The sequence below is a fragment of the Herpailurus yagouaroundi genome, unplaced genomic scaffold, assembly GCF_014898765.1.
Source record: "Herpailurus yagouaroundi ecotype Mexico unplaced genomic scaffold, PumYag 186, whole genome shotgun sequence".
NCBI classification, from domain to species: Eukaryota; Metazoa; Chordata; class Mammalia; order Carnivora; family Felidae; genus Herpailurus; species Herpailurus yagouaroundi.
Genome location: NW_024412417.1, coordinates 18,690,784 through 18,706,824, shown reverse-complemented (window position 1 = coordinate 18,706,824; position 16,041 = coordinate 18,690,784). Strand labels below are relative to the sequence as shown.

The following is a 16,041-nucleotide window of genomic DNA, read 5'->3' as shown; positions in this document are numbered from 1 at the left end:
TTTGAAGACTTCTTTACTTTCTGGCACAAGATATCTCAGGCTGACTTTGTTCTGTCTCTGATCCAGTCTTTGTATTAGTCATTTCTCCAGGGAGACCTAGCTCCTTGGAGTTGAGAATGGTGTTTAGGAAACAAAATCTGGATGCTAGTTATGCTCATTGCTATTAGGATGTCATTACTTATAGATTTTCTAAGCAAACAAAACTGGGAAATATATGCATGTGTGTTTGTGTATACACACATCTATTCATATACATATATGTACATATTAAAAATGACTTCATGCTGTCATGACTTCCAAATCGAATCCAACATTGCAAGGTTCATTCTAGTGTTCTCTCTTTCTATATTTTGAAGTCTCTTTTCTAACCTTGAGAAACCTGTCATTCATAGGATATTTACCTATTGCTCAATTCTAAAATAGGGTACTTTTAGAAATGCTAAAATACATAAAATGCAAAACAAGTGTACTAAGACTCAGTATTGACGTAGAGTTCTCTTTGTCTTTAGCTTAAGGAAATGTAGTAAAAATACTGTGTTCAAAAATTACTTGAGTTCCCCTCCCACCTCAGTATGGTTCTATTATTCATTTGAATTTCAGTTAGATTGATTTGTTTCTGGTTTTGTTATTTTTGTGGGGGAGGGTAATGGGTGGTTTCCTCTTCCCTATCCTTGTTGTTTTCATTTTTTAAGGATGTCAAATATTCCCATGATTCTGAAGGTCAGATCAATACAAAAGAGGTGTATGTACTTGGTACACTCTATCCTTTCTATCCTGTTTCCACTCCATTTCACTTGCTGACTACAGGTAACCAATCTGACAAGTTTCAGGTTTATTCATCTTATTTCCCATTTTTACCCAGCTATCAACAGTAATATACATTAGATTTTTTTATTGTGTTTTTTTTTTAACCTAACCATATATCCTGGAAATCCTATCCATTTACAGATCTTCCTCATTATTTTTTATGGCTGCATTGTACCTTGTGTGGATATATCATAATTTATTCATTTACTTTCCTGTGTATGGGGGTTTAGATTGCTTCTAAGCAAACAAAACTAGGAACTATATACATGTATATTTGTGTATACACACATGTATTCATATACATATATGTACATGTTAAAAATGACTTCATTATGTCATGGCTTCCAATTCTAATCCAACACTGCAGGATTCATTCTAGTATTCTCTCTTTCCATATTTTGAAGTCTCTTTCTAACCTCGAGAAGAATGTTGCACGGGAGAAAACTGATGCAAAGAATAACCCTGTGCATGTCTTCAGATTAGTATAATTTTTATTTTATTGAGGCAACTTAATCCAAGTTTTCTCCAAGTTTGGAGAGAAATTTGGAGTTAAGTATGTGTCAACGTGTTTTCTTCAGAAGTATCCTCAGTGCATAAAATCGTTAAATTCTCCTACCTTTAAACATAGCAACATATCATATTGGGGCCATCCACCATGAAATTTCAGTAACTTAATTCATGTTTAATGTGTGGTCAAAAGAGCCCTATGCTTCCTGGCTTTTTATTATCTTGGGTAATCTGAGTAGCTTCTAACGAGAGGTTCTAAAAGAATTTGGGTAACTGGTTTTACAGCCGTAATTGAGACACAGCCCTACATAACTCCTTCCATCGACCACTTCCTCCTCCCTGTATAGGATACAGGCCTTAAAGACCACTTGCAGGGCCATGTGCCTTTCCAAATTAATAGTTTTTTTTTTTAATATAGATAGTCTCCTAAACAATGCATTTTCTAAACACTTGGTTATGAATATCTATCTGTGGCTGTAACACAACGTCCTATTAAATGGAACCATATATATTGTGGATTTACGGATAAAAAATGTTTATAGGACTGTTCTCCGACACCTTTAATATTGCCACTTTTCTGTTCAACTGTCACCACCTAAGAGGAAGCCAATCTTAATTTTATTTGTACATCCTTTCTCTTAAGTGTTTGCATTCTGCTGGTTTCTTAACTTTTAATCTAAAATCAAAGCATATCATTTTAGTTCAGATGCCATGTGTTGTGTTTTATCTGATCCTCATGCACTTGAACTCAGGTTTCCTTGACAAAGACTCTGTTGTTTGTGGGTTGATTGACTTTAACCAGAAGCTGGTGTTTTCTAAGCTTCGTTTTTAGAATGGGCTCTGGGGGCAATGTGGCCTGTTCCTCAGGGATGCTTAAGTACTAGGATTTTTTTTTTCTATTCTGAATTTTCTGCATTTGATTAAAGTGATATAATTTTGTTCCTCTGCACTAATGTTGAAGAGAATCTCTTCTCACTATTTATGAAGAGTAAATTACTAAACAGTAATAGTGCTAAGCCTCTGAAAACTTGATGATGGAACCATTTCATTATAAGGAATCAGTCTACCTCCCTTATTTCCTCTCTCCATCTTTCTCTACCTCTCATTGTAGTTATGCTCATTATACACAAATACAGCTTCATGAAAAGCATGTCCCCATTCATTACCCTTCTCTAGGCACAACTACTGTTATTTTATATCAATTTCTGATTCTTTGTATGGGTTTACATCCTTGCACACACAAACTGTCATACACATTTGGGAGCTTGGGAATGAAGGTGAAGTGTTTCTTCTCCCCAAAGGCCAAGGTGGGAACTTGAAGAAAACCACTTTGAAATTGAGTTGCTATGGACAGAAAGGGGAGAGCCTTTTCCTGCCGGTGTGGGAAATCTGCTTAGGTGGTACACAGCTGCTTTCCCTGTGTGCTGCCTAAAGAAGAGAAAGGAGATAGAGATGGAACTTCCTCTAGAAGGCGCTGGAGACAGAACCTGTGTGTTGGATTACAGGGTGGGTGAGGTTAGGGGCTATGGTCTTGACAGAACCTTTGTACCTGGTAAGGATGGGGCTGGCTAACTCTTGGATTGGAGGATACAGTGTGAATGCAGTGTTAGCTGGAAAATGTGGTGTGATCTGTCAAGGGAGCACCCAAGCGAAGGGAAGTTGGCATGGGTATTAACCCCTCCACAACAGAGTGCTTTTTGATAATAGTGATGAAGTCATCACTTTTCTTCCCAAGGCCATTAAGACCAACCAGGGAAAGGGCTAGAACCCTGCCCTTTAAGTGGAAGATATAGCTCTTTTCTCTCTGTAGCACACTGAGGACTTAATGGATCCAAACTCTGTGTACTCCAAGCTGTTGCAGAATTAGATTTTTCCTGCTTATGTGTGGGGAGGGGAGGAATGACTTTGCATTCAATTCAAGTTGATGTTTTAAAGTAAAAAGAACTGGGCTTCATATCTGAAAGAACTATAATAAATTTTGACTGACTTTCATTTATGGACTATGTTCAATACCTAGAGAGCTGATACTTGACTAGAAAGCGAAAACTCAGGATAGCAGAAGGGGCAGGTTTGGGGAGAAAAAGTTTATTTATATATCTCAGTGAGTCAGACTGTCTCAGTACATTGGTTAATGATTTGTTTGGCAAAGAGATACAATTGATTAGCCTTTCAAATATATAAAACATTGTCATAAAATTGTTTAAAATGATTGAGATAAAACTTTAGCGGTTTTTCCCTTTATTATTTAATGTTGCACTAAATTTGGCTTATCTGGAATAAATATCTTGTTAAATTAGACTGTTTGCTCCTGGAAACTAGGAGCCTTATTTTCTAACAAGCCAAGTAAAAGGTATGTATGTTACAGCTTGTTAGTTGAAAGGTGCTGCGTTTTAGCAATATATTCTGAACTAATAGCAAACATCTATACTAGATGTGAAGCACTGAGGTAGACTCTGGGCACATCAAAATATACAGGAGGTGATATTTGCCTTTGAAGAACTTTTCTTCTACTGGGAGAGACAGACAGCTGGGTAGTTTCATCATAATGTAACAAATATAGTAATAGAAGATACTCTAGCATGTCTCAGGGGCATATTACAGTGACCCTTTAACACTTCAAAGTAGTTAAAGAATATCAGAGGCAGCTTCCTGGAGGGGATTGCATATTCGTTTTTAAGTTAGGAAATGGTGTCATTTACTTATCATTATTCCTTATGTTCTATATACTACAGGCATCATAATTGTTGAATGACTAAATGAATGAAATAGAGCCATATAAGAGCCTTGAATTAGGCATATTAAGTAACTAGAAAAATAAGGTCAAATAGGGGTGAGGTATTCTAGGGATTAATGGTGAAGAGTGAAAACAGAACCCCAAGAATTTAGGGCTGGTGTTTTGTAGAGGGATGAAATCTAGCTTGGAGATAAGACTGGGTGGGCTTGGTTTTGGAGTAATGGAGACTATAGTGAACTTTTAAACAAGGGAAGCGGTAATACTTGTATTGAATTCTTAAATCCCTCTTGAAGCATAGTTAGAGGAAAGATCAGATGGAATGGAGAGTTGGAAGCATGAAAGTGTGTAGATGTGTGGAAAGCCCAAGTTCTGCAGTGAGAAATATGGTCATAAAAATGCAGGACAGAGACTGAAAGGGACATTGGAGAGTGAAGATTTTAGGTGTTGGCAACTAACTGTAGTGAGGGATGGAAGTTCAGGATGGATGTAAGGTGTTGGTCTCTGACCTATAAGCAGACGTCTCTTGGATAGAGCTTCCAGAAAAGTTATTGGTTTCTTATAAAAAATGAGAGAGCCCCAGCAGACATAAACCCTTGTCCCTTGCCTGGAGTGCCATGCAATCAATGCCTCCTATTGCCTCCTTGAAGGAAAGTGGGATCCTGAAGGAATGGTAGGCAACGAGTAATGTCTGACACCTGGTAAGGTAAGTTACCTATTAGTCTTCCTATCACTAGTACTAAAAGGCACCAAAATCTATTCTTTTAAAGAACATCTTGAGAAGAACATTACATACCAATAGGGGATTACTATATTTGCAAGGAAAAAAAAATGTGGCTGTCATATCCTTAACATGCACTCAATTGGCAAGTGCTTTAGCACTTCCTAAGGCTGATATTGTCATTATCACAGAGAATAACAAAAAGTTAATAAAAGGAGGTGATTGTGGTCTTTCTCACCAGCTTGATTTGAATGAACAGTGTGAAAAATAGAAACTCTCAAAGGGAAGTTTAAAAGCACATGACCATGTGACTCCAGTGTGGCTCAGACCCAAAGGTTGAGGGAAGCCCACAAAAGGAAAAGGCTACCATGGAGTGTGGGTCAGCTTTGCAGAAGATCCAATAAAAATAAAAGTTGGGAAGGGTAGTATTTTATTAGTAACAAGACTCAGTGCCAGGTAGCTCACTATAACATTGTGAGTTGTATTCCTTTTGTTAGACTTGAAAATATTAGTGACTATGAGGTTCACTGACCAGAAATAATAAATCTTGTATTAAGTTGATCCTTCTCTTGTATTTATATTTAAAATAATCTATATTTCATTGGCTACACTTATTTAAGTGTATATACCACCATACATCAGTTTTCAAAACTATTTTAAACATATGCATTAAGATGTGCAATTCTTGGGCTGGCATGAAGTCTGTTTTTTTAAAGTAGGAATTGTTAAACATAAAAACCAAGTTCTCTAATCGATCGTGAAGGCATGAAATTCAGGGTGCTGGTGGTTTTAGATTCTTCATGTTTTACGGGAAAAAATCTTCACATTTGGTGATACATGAATTTATTTTTAATGCTTTATCTGGATTTTCTATCATTTCCCTACCCTCTTTCCCATTCTCATTTAAGACTTTGAGACGTCTTGGCAAAGAGGAACAAAGAGATTTAATTCTTACTGAATATGAAACTCCTCAGGCCTGGATAATATCCGTATTTTTGCGAAGTCTGGAAAGTTGTAAGTTTCAGCCAACACTGGAACAGCTTGAGAAACTGTTGAAATCATACATGTATTGTTTTGTCTCTTGTGTAGGAAAGTACTTCTGTGTGGCCTGGTTTTGTTTGATGTGGTCCTAGTTAATTTGGTTGGCCGTTTGAGGTCTCTAATGTTGACCTAAGGGAAATTTGGGAAATATTGGTTAATATGCCACAGTGTGAGAAGGATTTATAACAAATGCCATGTATCATTAATATAGGCATTCTTTCCTTGTAAACTCAATATTTGATATAAGAATGTATCATGACAGGGGTGTTTGGGTGGCTCTGTTGGTTACGAGTCCAATTCTTGATTTCAGCTCAGGTCATGATCTCCTGGTTGGTGTGGTGGAGCCCTATGTGGGGCATTGCCCTGAGAGCGAGGGGCCTGCTTGGGATTCTCTCTCTGCCCTTACCCTACTTGTGCACGAGCTCTCTCTCATAAACTTAAAAAAAATGCATCACAGTAACTTAGATGACTGATGCTCTCATTTCCCCCTCAAGGAAAATAAAAGAGCTCATTTACCACCATCTCCTCATGAAATAAGGTTGAATTGTTTGTTGGTCTTGAGACTCTCGTTTTCTGCTAAGATTGAAGTGAAGTGTAAGTGAAGTCCCCTTTTATTAAGAAAATACAAGTATGAATTCAGGCTATAGCTTTATCCACAATGCAGTAAATACAAACATTATAGCAAATTATATTTTGTTTTCCTCTACGTCAAAAAAATTAAGTTTTCTTCAATTGCTGAATGAAGCAAGATACTTTAGTATGAGCCCTTAGATCCTAAGGGCTTTTTTGTTACTTTTATAATTGGTAGCGATTAGAAAATATCTGGACTTATATTGTAGTATTTTAATATTCGGCTACATATTTCTCTCTAAATTTGTAAATGCTGTGTAATGGAATCGTTAGTTTGAAATTTCTTCTAACTTCATTCTATAAAATAGAATTTCCTAAGTATGGATAAATCATTCATTACAAATATAAGAATAAGCAGATTTTTTTGTCTTAATATTTTGTTTTTAATCAAAGTTATACACAAGATACGGTTTGGAGTCCAATAATTCGAACAGGCTTCTTTTGAAAAACTGTCCTTGTCCCAATGCCCTCCTGCCTCCTTTTCCCCAAGTACTTTCAACTCTTTTAATTTTTTATTAAAGTATAGTTGACACATAATGTTATGTTAGTTTCACGTGTGGAAGTTCGTGATTTGATTCGACAGCGTGACCTGTTACACTGTGCTCACCATAAGTATAGCTACCATCTGTCACTCTGCAACCCTATTACAATACCATTGTCTATATTCCTATACTGTACCTTTATCCCCATGACTTAGTCATTCCATACTTTGAACTCTTCTAGAATCTTGGGTATTTATGTTCATAACTCTTTATAATATGCTTTTATTACTCCTCCTCTACTTTTTAGTTTCAAGCATTGTGTATTCAGTTTCCCCTGTGGGAGATAAGGATTTAGCCTACTCTCACTATGTTCCTTCCTCACTGTACACAAGTATGCTACCGCTCCCCATCCTCCCAGTAGAGTTAGAGGATAGTTTTGGAAGGATGAATACCTTGTGTTTCTATTCCTATAACCATGCAAGCACAGCTGAGTTACATAGTGCATATATATTTTTGCATTTCCTACCCTGTGTTACTTGTTTTCTCTGGAGATGGTTTCTATTCTATACAGACATCCTTAATTCAACTATAAACTTTCTTTGGTCTCCCTAAATTTCTTCCTAGAGTGTGAGAAGATAATTATTTTATTAATTGTAACCTTTGGAGGAAACTTCTTACAGAATTTGATCTCCTGCAATCTGGACTGATTGCCCTACTGCCTCCTTCATAGATCTCATCCTGCCATTTTCCTTCACCATCATCTTGGGGATTCCTTTTGTCTCTAACTTGTGTTTGATGCTTTGTTTCCTGGATTCCGTCCATCTTTTTTTTTTTTTAATTTTTAATTCTCTGTGGAGCATATTCTTCAGTAACTTACTGAGAAAGAGTACAAAGGATATATATTTTTGAGACCTACCTGTCAGAAAATATCTTTATCCTGCTCTATAGATGACACTTCTAGATGTTTTTGGACACTTCTTGGAGATCTTCTTTAGTCATCTCCTAACTCTCAGATTTCAGCCTCAGGATGGTCCTTCCTTTCTAACTCTCTTAGTTTCCTCTCCAGTTCTTCTGCACCCAAGTGGGTGGTGGAAGTTAGGAGAATGTGCTTCTCTAGAAGAGTACATTTCCTTTTTTCTGTAGCCTCACCTTCAAAAGTTTTATGGATGCTGACAGTTGGTTTGTGGTTGTCAAAGAGAACTAGAGCTGGACAATGTTATAGTTGTAAAAGCATATTGTATTCAGGAATCACTGCAACTGAAGAAAAGAGACTTTGGTATAGAACTGGGTGCAATTCTGAATACAACCAGGAAAGAAATGGAGATTTACAGTCAAGGATTAGGGTGGGGAGAGGGTCATGGGGACAAACTTAGTAAAAGGAAATACTGAGGGTAGGGCGATATTCTTGCTAACTTAAAGGATTATTGATAAAGGTAGGCCAAAGTGATCAGATAGTAAGGGTGGAGGATGAGGAATGTGATCAGACGTCAAGAATTGAGGAGGATTCTCTCTAAACTCACTTAGCAGGATTCTTGCCACTATTGGCCTATGCACGCCCAGCAAGGTCAGGTCCAAGGTCAAGGCCTACTCAAAAAGAAGAGGAACAGGAGCCTGACAAGTGTGGTCAAGGGGAAAATCTTTGTGATTGAAGTTCTTGTTACTTTACCACATGGGTTCAGATTGTAGAGAGTAAAAAATTTCTCAAGGTAGTCCTTGTAATACACTCATGGGTGATGTCACTTGGTTTTTTATTTTTAGAATGTGAAATAGTACCACGGACATCTAAGTAATCTGGGGAGAATAATGTTTTCTTTTTTCTAAGACTAATCATGCTCAGTTATTAGTCACACTGAAGAATTTAAATATGTATGTATATCAGAAAAGAGTGATGTAATTTTATGTCTAAAAACCCACTGTTACCATATAATTGAAGAGGGTACTTAGGCTTCTATTAGGGTTCACAAACTAATTTAGGCCTAGGAATCACAGGTTTAATGGGGCATTTTTCTACAAAGGAAATATGTAACAAACTGGGCATCCTAAAGATTGATCAGTGTAGTTTTAAATTAGCTTACTAATTTATAAGCATATACAGATTCTATTTTTGGCTATCAACATTGATCTCTACCAGGTAGTAGAAGGCCAAGCCAATGGGAAAAACTTAGGGCAAGCTCTTGAGCTTACCTGAGCATACAGACAATAGGAACAGGCAGATGAATTTATGTTCACAGTGGCGGAAAAATATAAGGATAAAGGCAAAAACAAAACAAAAACAAAAAACAAAAAAGGTGATTAAGTGTGGGATATGAAGTTTCTAGTTTATATTGAAGTTATTAGTATTGAGGGTTTACAAGATCCCTGAGAATTTTGAGGTTTTAAATCCTCAGGAAATGAATTTTGAAATTAGGTAGACAGCATTCTCTTATCTTTAAACAAATGAATAGCATACACATTCCTTGTTATGGACTGATAATCCCTACCAAAGATCTATCATGAAATTGGAGAAGATACAAGAAAGATTATAAAAAGGTCAATATACATAGTACCTATCCATGGGGAGTAAAGAAGAACAATAGGAATCTATAGACACAAGTGTTGGGGAGAGATATGGCCATGTTTTTTTGATGGCACGGATATGAATAGTAGCGATGGTAAGAACACTACTTTATTCCAAGATGGGGTGAGCAGTGGCACTATAAAATATCACCTTACCCAACTAGTTATAAACTTATGGAACTGATTACTCTAAGAGGAAGTAGGGGTGGAAAATATAAATAACCTCAAAAATGATTTAACTAAATTTGTGGATTACAGATTCATAATGGGTTATTACAGGGAACTAGGATGTTTTGGGTACACTCCTAACCTTTGAGGTTGACATCAAAGAACAGCCATTCTCCCCACAGCATGTCCCCTGGTGCCATCATCAGAATCCTGGACAGGAAGGATCATGAGTCTGATCCAATGTGGCAAGACCCATTAGACTCTGATCGGTGCCAGATCTGTGTGGGTTGTAAATTTAGGGTAAATTCCAATATGAGAGTGGTAAATTTCAATGAATGAAAACTTGAAAACCTTAATTTTAAACTGCCTAATTTTTGTTTGTTTTCCATTATTTAGTGTACTCCTAAAGCTTATTTTTCAATTCTTTGGAAGATATTTTTATTATGTAGCCTGTACTTGACTATGATTGTACTTTATGACCTAGTAATTTCCCATACTGTAGATTGAATATGATCAACTAATAACCCTGGGAAATACATCTTCTACCCTTTCTCTTGCACATCAACACATTTTCAATTGCAGTTTAATATTGAGAGAATAAAATAGATTCTACTTCATTTTTGACTTTTGGCTTTCCTGATAGACATATCTATAAGATTCCCCTTTGAATAAATTTTAATCTATGTATAGGGATGCACAAAGATAATTTTAGTGCTTTCAGGTACAGAGATTTATTTTCCTTAATACTTTTTTTGGTGGGAGGAGGGGGGTATTACATTCAGAACCTTGATCTGAATGCCTTAAAGCAATGTGCAGAATCAACCAGGGACCGTGTTTTAAAATGATTTCAGTTCACCAGGTGTGGAGTGAGGCCTAAGATTCTGCCTCCAGGTGATGCTGCTGCTACAGGGCTGAGAACCACATTTTGCAAATAAGGCTTTCAAGTGTTACTTGCTCATATAGCTCTGCAGTTTTCAAAAACAATCTTGGTCTCAGCTGTCTCTCAAAATATGTTTTTGGAAAGTTTAAGGAATACTTAAAACAAATAATTTGAATGGACAAGATCCAAATGCTCTATTTAGATGTTGAGCTAATCTAGAAATACTTTTTTTTCCTTTTTTTTTTTTTTTTTACCTATTGTGAATTCTTCCATCTCTCTTCCTTTTCTATTTGCATTCTGTATTGAAAATTGTGACCAAATGACACAAATGTTTCTTGATTCTATTAAACTTAAGCACACACACATGCACACACTTTCAGTTCTGTGTATTTTGCCTAATTATTGGCAATAAACTTGGTAAAGGGATCTAAGGCTTACAAATGTTCTACTTGGAGGAAATTGTAATTAAGGCTATTAAGGCCTTTGGGTTCCTGTGTGTATTTTAAGCAAATTAGGATTTTATGTGTCTTTTAAAGAGACAGTAACTCTTCCCTGTCCAATTAGTTCCTCTTCATGGCTGAGCATGCGCATTCAGTGCATGTGGTTGAAAGGGCATGTGTCCTTTGTTCTTTCATGTAAATCATTGGTGTAAATGAAGGATTTGTTTTTTCTGGATTCCATATGTGAAACTCTGGATAAGTAAAACGTGAGAAATGAATTGAAGGGGTCCATTGTAATTTGGTACCAAAATTATTTTTAAAAACCAAATTATTCTTTAAATAATTTTTAAAACATTTTAAGGCAGAATAATTGCTGTTACCTTTTATTTTCAAAATGGCATTGTTCCTATTAAAAAAGTATGTTCATTCCAAGACATTTATGAAGTACTGCAGAGTATAAAGAAGATTGATTCATTTTACCTCTTTGCATTAACTATGTTAACATTTTTGTGTCTATTTTTTCTTTTTTTAAAATTAAATACCACTATAGTTACATACAGTGTTATATTAGTTGCAGGTGTACAGTATAGTGATTCAACTATTCCATGAACCACCCAGTGCTCATCAAAACGAGTACAAAGTTATTTTGCCTATTTTACCCATCCCCTACCCACCTCTCCTCTGGTAGCCATCAGTTCTCTACAGTTAAGAGCTTGTTTCTTGGCTTCTCTTTTTTTCCCTTTATCATTTTTTTTTCTGTTGCTTATATTCTACATATGAGTGAAATCATGTGGTATTTGTCTTTCTTTGACTTATTTCACTTAGAATTGTATTCTCCAGCTCCAGTCATGTCATGGCAAATGTTGGGGTGCCTGGGTGGCTCGTTTGGTTAAGCGTCCAACTTTGGCTCAGGTCATGATCTCACGATTCTTGACTTTGAGCCCTGTGTTGGGCTCTGTGCTGACAGCTCAGAGCCTGGAGCCAACTTCAGATTCTGTGTCTCCCTCTCCCTCTCCCTCTCCCCCTCCCCTGATTGTGCTCTGTCTCTCTCACTCTCAAAAATAAAAAATAAAACATTTAAAAATTTTTTTGGGGGGGGGAACTCCACATTGTAAAATTCATTACCCACAATTATTATATCACCATAAAAAATAGGAATTTTAACAAAGTTTGACATTCAAAAAGTGAAAAAAAAGTACATGATTTACAAGTACATAAATATCCATGCACACTTTTAGAATGATGGCTACTGGAAGCACAAGACCTTTTAAAATTCCAATCTAGACAAGACTGTCATTCCAACTGTCTCTTTCCTACATGTTGGAAATATCAGGAATCTTAAGAGAGCTGCTGTGGTCAGTGTCACATTCATCCCAGCCTCCTTCCTAAGCCTGTTGCTGATGTTGAAAATGTGATGAATCTTTTGCCTTAGCTTTGATGCTTTTTCATTAATTCACCTCTGTAGTAAACTGTGGCAGGTCTTCCACTTCAAATCCAGCAGCCATTTCCATCACTTTGTCTAAAAGGTCTTTGTTGTAACTGCAACCCAGGAAGGAGGTGTTTGGCCTTACACCATGGAGAGGGACAGAAGCTGGGCCAAGCAGCCACTGCCATTGGGTGAGTCGCAGTAGTCAGGCAAATGGCGCAGGATGAATTCCATGTGAACCTCCAATTTCTTCTCACTCTTCGAGTGGGAGCAAAACTGTTCTTAGTTGGCTGCCTGCCACACCCCCAAAACCAGCTCTTCCACCACAGCAGCCACCTCACTACCCAACATGGAGCCCTCTGCCACTGAAGCCTGTACCCCTACAGTCTTTGTTTTAAGGTCTCCTTTGTCTGATATTAGGTATTGCTACCCTGGCTTTCTTTTCACTCCTATTTGCGTGATGGAGGTTTCTCCATCCCCTCACTTTCATTCTGCAGGTGTCTTCAGGTCTAAAATAAGTATCTTATAGGCAGCATATAGATGGGTCTTGTATTTTTACTCATTCTATCATCTTTTGTCTTTCGATTGGAGCGTTTAGTCCATTTACATTCAAAGTAGTTATTAATAGGTATGTATTTATTGCCATTTTGTTTCTTGTTTCATGATTGTTTTTGTAGTTCTTCTCTGTTTCTTGTTCTCTGTGGGCTTTCTTTAGTGATGTATTTGGAGTCCTTTCTCTTCATTTTTTGCATATCATTGTTTTTTGATTTGTGGTTATCATTAGGCTTGTATATAACATCTGCATGTTGCAGTCTAGATTAAGTTGATGGTTGCTCAAGTTTGAACCCATTCTTCTTTCCACTCCACATTTTAGGTTTATGGTGTCATACCCTTCCATCCTTTAATTTTGTGAATCCCTTGACTGATTTTTAGAGATCTACTTATTTTTACTGCTTTTGTGCTTCCCACTTTGCTTACTTTTATTGTCTTTTCCTTTCCATTCAGAGTCTCCTTTGACATTTCATGTAAGGTTGGTTTAGTGGTCATGAACTCTTTTAGCTTTTGTTTGAGAAACTCTTTATCTCTCCTTCTATCCTGAATGATAGCTTTACTGTATAGAATATTCTTTGCTGCACCTATTTCCTATTCAGCACTTTATATGTATCATGCCACTCCGTTCTGGGTTGGAAAGTTTCTGCTGAAAAATCCCCTGATAGCCTTATGGAATTTCCCATGTACATAATTATCTTCTTTTGTCCTGCCTGCTGTTTTTAATATTTTGTCTTTATTACTATATTTTGCCATTTTAATTATAATATATCTTGGTGTGGATCTGGTTTTGTTGATTTTGTTGGGCGTTCTCTGTGTCTCCTGGATCTGGATATTTGTTTCCTTCCCTAGATTAGGAAAAGTTTTCAGCTATTATTTCTTCAAATAAATTTTTTGCCCCCTTTTCTCTCCCTTCTCCAGCTCCTATAATGCAAATGTTATTACATTAGTTGGAGTCACTGAGTTCCCTAAGTCTCTTCTTGTTTTGTCTTTTTTTTCTTCTTGCTTAGCTTCATTACTCTGTCTTCTAGGTTATTAATTTGTTTCTTTGCTCCTTCCAGCCTGCTGTTCATTCCATTATGCCTGGTTCTCATTTTATAGATTGATCCCTTTATCTCTGTGTTATTCCTTATTTCTGTGTTAAGGGTCTCACTCATGTCTTCTAATCTTCTCTTAAGTCCACTGAGTATCTTTATGATAATTACTTTAAATTCTCTATCAAGCATGTTACATATTTCTCTTTCACTTAGGTCTCTGGCTATGGCCTTGTCCTAATCCTTCATTGGGGACAAATTTCTCCATCTTATTTTATCTGAGTGTCTGTTCCTGTGTTAGGAAAATCAGCTATGTCTCCTGGTCTTGACGGTAATGGTCTTCTGAAGAAGAGGTTCTTTAGGACCCGCAGTGTAGTGTCCCCTGTTCCCAGGGTCTAGCATTTGAGGAGTATCTGCAATGTATGCTGTGTACACTCTGCTCTTTTGTCCTGGCCACTCTACCCTTCAGGCCAGTTGTCTGTAGCGGCTTTCCTTGTCTGTTGTGGGCAGTGTTTGGTCCCTGGCCTGAATGTGGTAAGTTTTAATGAGGTATACTCTGGTCTGCTTGTGAAATAAAGGCATACTTCCCCCTTTGGAATTAATAAGTAATCTCCTGGGCAATATTTTTTCCCAATAAACTTTCACCTAATGGTGTTAGGATGGTGATGATCCCTGCCTTAATAAAATTATTGTATTAATGAGGGAAAAATGGTTAATCTAATTATGTGGCCACAGTCATTCAAATGCAATACTGTAAGATTGTCTACAAGATAACTGGCCTGAGCTCTAAAGGATCTCAATGTCTAGAAGGACAAAGAATAATGGATGAAGTATTCCTAATTAAAAGGACCCAGGAAACAAACCAAATGCAGTGCACATTTGATTGGTTTCTGGATAGATGGGAAAAACAGGACAATTTTGGAATAGTTGAGGAAATGTGAATATTCACAGCATATTAGTAATATTTTACCCATGTTAAATTGCTGAGGTCCTGCAATGGCATTATGATTACATAAGACAATGATCTTATTCTCAGAAGGAGTATGCTAAATTTCACCTGAAGTATTGTGATGTCCTTACTTTCAAATAGTTTATCAAAACTATATGTGTGCATTTCCATGCCTTTACTTCTATTCATAGATCTATGTGTGCATAGGGATATTGATATATAACAGGGAGAGAAAACGGGAATGATATATTTTTTTTTTTAAATAATGAACCTAGTTTTGATAGGACTTATTCTTAGTGACTTAAAAATACCAGGATATGTTTATAATAATTGTTCTAAACCAAAAGTGTTTACAACTCTGATGTCCTAAAACCTCATCTAGAATTTGGAGATTTTGAAGTTCAGTTTACTGAAAATCAAACTCTCTTCTTTAAATTCCTGTTTCATTTTTTCAAAAACTAACTTCTCAAAATTAATGAATATAAACATAAAATTCATTAACATCTTCTTGCATATCTTATTTTTCAAAAATTTTTCCTAAGCCATACTTGATTTTCCTTCACTTTGAAGGTCTTTATTTTTAACAATTATAAAAAGGAAAGCAGAAAATAAAAATTTGTCTCTTTCATGTAATGTTACCCATATCTTAATAGTTGGGTTTAACTTTTCCTTTTTGTTAATTTTGCTCTAAAAAAATTCATAAACCTTAAGAAACTTTAACCTCCTTTACATTTCATTTGTGATTATTTTTCTCCTGAGTATATACTGTTGTATATGTTGCTTGAAATGTTTGAATTTATTGGGGAACTTGCTATCAAACCAATTTGATTTCTGTAGTATGTCACTCATTTTTTTCCCCTCTGGGATTGTACAAGTAGATTCTTATTTTGAAAATATCCTCTTAACCCCTATTCTAATTTAGAAACATTGACTGCAAATCCAAAACTGTTTCCTTTCAAACTTAAAAAAAATACACATTCCTGAAGTCTTCAATTATATCTCTAGGGTCACAGTTTCTGTATTCTATTATAAACTCCCCAGTAACATAATAATTTCTGTGTTCTCAACACATTTTTCCTTGAATCCAAATTAAGTACTGAGTGGCACCTTTTGTTGATTT

General features: G+C 36.3%; 1 protein-coding gene and 1 pseudogene across 2 annotated transcripts in view; one reads left to right on the top strand and one right to left on the bottom strand.

Moving 5' to 3' along the window:
• Window positions 1-16,041, top strand: part of RSPO2 (R-spondin 2) — a 155,826-nt gene that overhangs the window by 47,741 nt on the left and 92,044 nt on the right. The gene's annotated exons all lie outside the window — the stretch shown is intronic.
• On the bottom strand, window positions 12,080-12,865 carry LOC121042855 (CDKN2AIP N-terminal-like protein; annotated as a pseudogene).